Source organism: Fistularia commersonii, unplaced genomic scaffold, assembly GCF_037954325.1.
Source record: "Fistularia commersonii isolate RoL2024-O1a breed Wild unplaced genomic scaffold, RoL_Fcom_v1.0 HiC_scaffold_62, whole genome shotgun sequence".
In the NCBI taxonomy this organism is placed as follows: domain Eukaryota; kingdom Metazoa; phylum Chordata; class Actinopteri; order Syngnathiformes; family Fistulariidae; genus Fistularia; species Fistularia commersonii.
In genome coordinates, this window is record NW_028234020.1 from 317,501 (window position 1) to 325,734 (window position 8,234).

Here is an 8,234-nt window from a genome sequence, read left to right on the forward strand (position 1 = left end):
GAAAAAGGTATTCACTACACCCATTTCCATCCCTTTTGCAAAATCTACCACCATCTGTCCCTCTGCATTCCTATCCTGGATACCATATCTGCCCATCACTTCTTCATCCCCTCTATTGCCTTCACCAACATGTCCATTGAAGTCTGCACCAATTACCACTCTCTCATTTCTGGGAATATTCTGCATCACTTCATCCAACTCATTCCAGAACTTCTCCTTCTCTTCAGGTTCACATCCCACCTGTGGCGCATAGCCACTAACAACACTGAGCATCACACCTTCAATTTCCAATTTCAGACTCATAAGTCTATCTGACATTCTTTTCACCTCTAGGACGTTCCTTACAAACTCCTCCTTCAAGATGACTCCTACTCCATTTCTCTTCTTGTCAGCACCATAATAGTATAACTTAAAGCCTGCTCCTAAGCTTCTAGCCTTACTACCCTTCCACCTGGTCTCCTGGACACACAGTATATCCAGCTTCCTTCTCTGCATCGTGTCCATCAACTCTCTACCTTTTCCTGTCATAGTCCCAATATTCAAAGTCCCTACTCTCAGTCCCAGGCTCTTTCCTTTCCTCCTCTCTCTCTGCTTCCGAACACGCACTCCTCCTCTTCTTCTTCTTCTTGTTCTTCGACCCACAGTAGCCCGATTTCCATTAGTACCCTGTAGGTCATCAGTACCAATGGCGGTCGTTGTTAACCCGGTCCGCGACCCATCCGGTATGGTATAGTTATGGTTGACTCGCATGTTTGGTTTTGGCAAACGTTTTACGCCGGATGCCCCTCCTGACGCAACCCTCTGCATTTATCCGGGCTTGGGACCGGCACAGGGAGACACTGCTCCGTGCCCCCCCCCCCCCAAAGGCAGGCTTGGAGAGACACGGGCCAGTGCCGCCCTGAGGCTGCATTACCCTCTCTTTCTTACATTTATTATAAAAATATGCTTATCTTCCTTTTAGCTCATCACACATGTCTTTATGATTTTCAGTCCATGCCTCAGCCGGCCTGAAGCTCCACTGATGCGCATGTGCGGATGCCTCTATCTAGCGGACATAAAATAAAGACAATCATTCAAATGTGAATGAGTCGGCGTGATGCTCCGGGATGTGTGGAGCTCAGGGAGCTCCACGAGTGAGGGAGTTAAGTTAGGGCGGGGGTGCAAGTAGGCTCTAGGATTCCCCGAGTCGGGGCGAGCGATGGGTTTAGAGGCGTATCGCATTGAAGATAATGGCCGCATATCCTTCTTGGACTTTTCTAAAGCCTTTGACTCGGTCGAACATCCATTTATCATAGCAACGCTCGAACATTTTGGATTTGGTTAAATATTCAGGAATGTGATCCGTGGGCTCTATGAGAATATTCATAGCTGTGTCACCCTGCCAAGCGGCACCACTCCGAGCTTCCATGTTGATGTGGGAATCCCCCAAGGTTGCCCCATCTCACCCTATTTATTTATAATTGCTACCGAAATGCTAGCCGTTTATGTTGAAAAGAGCAACGATATCCAAAAGTTAGACGTGCTGGGGACTGAAATTGTTATTAGCCTGCTGGCAGATGACACAACCTTAGTTTTGAAAAATGAACATCAAGTCCCAATAAGTGCCGAAAACAACCAAAACATTCTCCAAGGCTTCAGGATTGTCATTAAACTTAAAGAAATGCAAACTTCTTGCGCTGCATGACTCGCCACTAAAGGAAATCAGCGATGTTTCCATGAAATCAGAAATAAAATACTTGAGCATTTTCCTATCCAAGGACCAAACGTTAAATCAATCCAGGAACATTGAATCTAAACTGAATCAAAGTAAAGCTTAATTCTAATATATGGCTCCAGAGAGATTTATCAATATTAGGCCGGATATATTTGACTAAAATGGATGTGTTTATCCAGATGTATATACCCAGCGTATTCCAATGCTGCTCCAAATCAACTCGTAAAATCTGTTAACCAAATCAATTTCAACTTTATCTGGAGGAACAGACCACACCATCTAAGAAAAATCACATATGGTGAAAGAAACAAGTGAAGGAGGGCTGAAAGTGATAGAGTCGGACTGCTTGAATGGGACATTGAAGGTGAACTGGTTGAAATCCTGGATCAAACCTCATCGTTCTTTCTGGTATTGTACTCCAAACTACTTATTCAACAAAGTCGGCGGCCTGAGTCTTCTGCTTATCTCTGACTTGGATATCAACAAGATTCCTGTCAAATGTTCAGAGTTCCATAAACAAATATTATTATACTGGAAAATGATATACGTACACAATTTCTCACCACACAGTATAATAGTTTGGAACAATCGATATGTACTGCATGGCAACAAACCTCTGTTTTACAAGGAATGCTTTGAGAAAGGTATATGGTCGATAATTGACTTGATGGATGACACTGGCAGTCCTCTGGACAATGAGCAGTTCTGTACTACACACAGATTCAAGCCTCCCATATTAGAGTTGCTAAAGTTACGAAACGCACTGCCTCGACAATTTGTATTCCTGACCAAAAATATAATGACGCACCGAACCGTACAACCACAGTTACCCCGACTATCACTCCAGGGAATCTCAATTGTGGACAGAAAGCGCGGCAACTCCTTTATTAGGAAATGTTTCACAGGAAACTTATTCCCTGGACGTCAAAAAAAAAAAAAAGGATATTTTAAATAAATTTGATGAGGAATCGATTGCCACGCTGCGAACCATGTATCTGACTCTACCCATACCCCCAAGGCAAAAGAGACCCACTTCAAAATTATGACTGACATCTACCCATCTAAGGAATTATCGAGGGTACGCTTTAATTTTGAAGATAATATTTGTACATTTTGTGAAGACAACATTGAAACCACTGACCATATATTTTTTCTCCTTCTCATTCCATCGTCACCAGTTTCCTTCTCAAAAGATGATATAACATTCTGTTTACTTATAAGCAACATAACAGATGAACTCTGTGTCAATGTTCTTTTAGGCCTGGCCAAGTTCTTCATTCACAAGAACAGAATGCAAAAATGCTCCCCAAATTTTAATGTCTTCATAAACGATTTTGAAATATAAAAAAAAAAAAAAAAAAATCCTTAAAACTTATGGAAAAATCCAAAAACTAAAAAATATAGTTACCCATGTCCGAGGTTCCTTTTTTTTTTGGTAAAAAAAAAAAAACAAAAAAAAAAAAACAACTTGATTACATGTTACATTCCCCTTGCAATTTTTTTTTTTTTTTTTCGTTTTAATTTCTTATTTGTCTGTCTATTGATTTAATTACTTCCTTTTAATTTCTTTTTTTGTCTCGCACTGTAAATTTCTCACAAACCTGTAACACTATTAACTTCTCATTACATACAGAACAAATGTCCTGATGTCCGTTGCTTCCTCATCCCTGGTTGTTTCATTGACATTCAGTTCTACCTTGCTATGTTTATTTGTACATTTGTATATTTGGGTGTACTATTTATGTTCAATTAAAAACAGTTTGATGTCTGAGATTCCTTGTGAACCGCCAACTTAATTACATGTTATATTCCCCTCACAATTTTTTTTTTTCGTTTTTAATTTTATTTTTCTATCTATTTATTTAATTATATCCTTCTAATTTTCTTTTTTTGTCTAGCATTAAAAATTTCTCGCAAACCGTTAACACTATTAACTTCTGATTACTTACACCACGAATGCGCTTATGCCCCCCCACCCATCCCGCTTTTTCCGTACGGAGGCAGACACTGAGATCGAAAGCAAATGGGTGTCATTGAAATGCAGTAACAGGGTGATAACAGCCGTGTTCGAAGTGTGTAGGGGCTTATAGGAGAGCAGAAGCACGTCACGCAATTCACCTGAGTTCGGAGGATCGGGAGTACCAGGGCCCATAGCGGAGAAGCGGAAGAGCGGAGTTATGTGTCTCTTCTCAAAGGCGGGGAAACTGGGGGGCAGCAGGACCCCTTAGACCGGCTAATGTGAGTCTTCTCCGGACATAGATCACCCGGACTTATGACTGGAGCTCCCGGACCTCTGGGCACACACATATGTGAATGAGTGGATGAGCTAATGTTGGTTTGGTTGTGGATACGTTTCGGCCAATGCTATCAGCACAGCTATGATTATCCCCAGAACGTTGAGAACGAGCTCCCGGAACTCCAGACATGCGTATATAAAAGAGTGGAATTAAGGTGTGTGTGTGTGTGTGTGTGTGTGTGTGTGTGTGTGTGTGTATACGTGTGGGACAGAAGTAATGTTGGGGACAGAAATTGTTATTAGCCTGCTGGCAGATGACACAACCTTAGTTTTGAAAAATGAACATCAAGTCCCAATAAGTGCTGAAAACAACCAAAACATTCTCCAAGGCTTCAGGATTGTCATTAAACTTAAAGAAATGCAAACTTCTTGCGCTGCATGACTCGCCACTAAAGGAAATCAGCGATGTTTCCATGAAATCAGAAATAAAATACTTGAGCATTTTCCTATCCAAGGACCAAACGTTAAATCAATCCAGGAACATTGAATCTAAACTGAATCAAAGTAAAGCTTAATTCTAATATATGGCTCCAGAGAGATTTATCAATATTAGGCCGGATATATTTGACTAAAATGGATGTGTTTATCCAGATGTATATACCCAGCGTATTCCAATGCTGCTCCAAATCAACTCGTAAAATCTGTTAACCAAATCAATTTCAACTTTATCTGGAGGAACAGACCACACCATCTAAGAAAAATCACATATGGTGAAAGAAACAAGTGAAGGAGGGCTGAAAGTGATAGAGTCGGACTGCTTGAATGGGACATTGAAGGTGAACTGGTTGAAATCCTGGATCAAACCTCATCGTTCTTTCTGGTATTGTACTCCAAACTACTTATTCAACAAAGTCGGCGGCCTGAGTCTTCTGCTTATCTCTGACTTGGATATCAACAAGATTCCTGTCAAATGTTCAGAGTTCCATAAACAAATATTATTATACTGGAAAATGATATACGTACACAATTTCTCACCACACAGTATAATAGTTTGGAACAATCGATATGTACTGCATGGCAACAAACCTCTGTTTTACAAGGAATGCTTTGAGAAAGGTATATGGTCGATAATTGACTTGATGGATGACACTGGCAGTCCTCTGGACAATGAGCAGTTCTGTACTACACACAGATTCAAGCCTCCCATATTAGAGTTGCTAAAGTTACGAAACGCACTGCCTCGACAATTTGTATTCCTGACCAAAAATATAATGACGCACCGAACCGTACAACCACAGTTACCCCGACTATCACTCCAGGGAATCTCAATTGTGGACAGAAAGCGCGGCAACTCCTTTATTAGGAAATGTTTCACAGGAAACTTATTCCCTGGACGTCAAAAAAAAAAAAAAGGATATTTTAAATAAATTTGATGAGGAATCGATTGCCACGCTGCGAACCATGTATCTGACTCTACCCATACCCCCAAGGCAAAAGAGACCCACTTCAAAATTATGACTGACATCTACCCATCTAAGGAATTATCGAGGGTACGCTTTAATTTTGAAGATAATATTTGTACATTTTGTGAAGACAACATTGAAACCACTGACCATATATTTTTTCTCCTTCTCATTCCATCGTCACCAGTTTCCTTCTCAAAAGATGATATAACATTCTGTTTACTTATAAGCAACATAACAGATGAACTCTGTGTCAATGTTCTTTTAGGCCTGGCCAAGTTCTTCATTCACAAGAACAGAATGCAAAAATGCTCCCCAAATTTTAATGTCTTCATAAACGATTTTGAAATATAAAAAAAAAAAAAAAAAATCCTTAAAACTTATGGAAAAATCCAAAAACTAAAAAATATAGTTACCCATGTCCGAGGTTCCTTTTTTTTTTGGTAAAAAAAAAAAACAAAAAAAAAAAAACAACTTGATTACATGTTACATTCCCCTTGCAATTTTTTTTTTTTTTTTTTCGTTTTAATTTCTTATTTGTCTATCTATTGATTTAATTACTTCCTTTTAATTTCTTTTTTTGTCTCGCACTGTAAATTTCTCACAAACCTGTAACACTATTAACTTCTCATTACATACAGAACAAATGTCCTGATGTCCGTTGCTTCCTCATCCCTGGTTGTTTCATTGACATTCAGTTCTACCTTGCTATGTTTATTTGTACATCTGTATATTTGGGTGTACTATTTATGTTCAATTAAAAACAGTTTGATGTCTGAGATTCCTTGTGAACCGCCAACTTAATTACATGTTATATTCCCCTCACAATTTTTTTTTTTCGTTTTTAATTTTATTTTTCTATCTATTTATTTAATTATATCCTTTTAATTTTCTTTTTTTGTCTAGCATTAAAAATTTCTCGCAAACCGTTAACACTATTAACTTCTGATTACTTACACCACGAATGCGCTTATGCCCCCCCACCCATCCCGCTTTTTCCGTACGGAGGCAGACACTGAGATCGAAAGCAAATGGGTGTCATTGAAATGCAGTAACAGGGTGATAACAGCCGTGTTCGAAGTGTGTAGGGGCTTATAGGAGAGCAGAAGCACGTCACGCAATTCACCTGAGTTCGGAGGATCGGGAGTACCAGGGCCCATAGCGGAGAAGCGGAAGAGCGGAGTTATGTGTCTCTTCTCAAAGGCCGGGAAGCTGGGGGGCAGCAGGACCCCTTAGAGCGGCTAATGTGAGCCTTCTCCGGACATAGATCACCCGGACTTATGACTGGAGCTCCCGGACCTCCGGGCACACACATATGTGAATGAGTGGATGAGCTAATGTCGGTTTGGTTGTGGATACGTTTCGGCCAATGCTATCAGCACAGCTATGATTATCCCCAGAACGTTGAGAACGAGCTCCCGGAACTCCAGACATGCGTATATAAAAGAGTGGAATTAAGGTGTGTGTGTGTGTGTGTGTGTGTGTGTGTGTGTGTATACGTGTGGGACAGAAGTAATGTTGGGGACAGAAATTGTTATTAGCCTGCTGGCAGATGACACAACCTTAGTTTTGAAAAATGAACATCAAGTCCCAATAAGTGCTGAAAAAAACCAAAACATTCTCCAAGGCTTCAGGATTGTCATTAAACTTAAAGAAATGCAAACTTCTTGCGCTGCATGACTCGCCACTAAAGGAAATCAGCGATGTTTCTATGAAATCAGAAATAAAATACTTGAGCATTTTCCTATCCAAGGACCAAACGTTAAATCAATCCAGGAACATTGAATCTAAACTGAATCAAAGTAAAGCTTAATTCTAATATATGGCTCCAGAGAGATTTATCAATATTAGGCCGGATATATTTGACTAAAATGGATGTGTTTATCCAGATGTATATACCCAGCGTATTCCAATGCTGCTCCAAATCAACTCGTAAAATCTGTTAACCAAATCAATTTCAACTTTATCTGGAGGAACAGACCACACCATCTAAGAAAAATCACATATGGTGAAAGAAACAAGTGAAGGAGGGCTGAAAGTGATAGAGTCGGACTGCTTGAATGGGACATTGAAGGTGAACTGGTTGAAATCCTGGATCAAACCTCATCGTTCTTTCTGGTATTGTACTCCAAACTACTTATTCAACAAAGTCGGCGGCCTGAGTCTTCTGCTTATCTCTGACTTGGATATCAACAAGATTCCTGTCAAATGTTCAGAGTTCCATAAACAAATATTATTATACTGGAAAATGATATACGTACACAATTTCTCACCACACAGTATAATAGTTTGGAACAATCGATATGTACTGCATGGCAACAAACCTCTGTTTTACAAGGAATGCTTTGAGAAAGGTATATGGTCGATAATTGACTTGATGGATGACACTGGCAGTCCTCTGGACAATGAGCAGTTCTGTACTACACACAGATTCAAGCCTCCCATATTAGAGTTGCTAAAGTTACGAAACGCACTGCCTCGACAATTTGTATTCCTGACCAAAAATATAATGACGCACCGAACCGTACAACCACAGTTACCCCGACTATCACTCCAGGGAATCTCAATTGTGGACAGAAAGCGCGGCAACTCCTTTATTAGGAAATGTTTCACAGGAAACTTATTCCCTGGACGTCAAAAAAAAAAAAAAGGATATTTTAAATAAATTTGATGAGGAATCGATTGCCACGCTGCGAACCATGTATCTGACTCTACCCATACCCCCAAGGCAAAAGAGACCCACTTCAAAATTATGACTGACATCTACCCATCTAAGGAATTATCGAGGGTACGCTTTAATTTTGAAGATAATATTTGTACA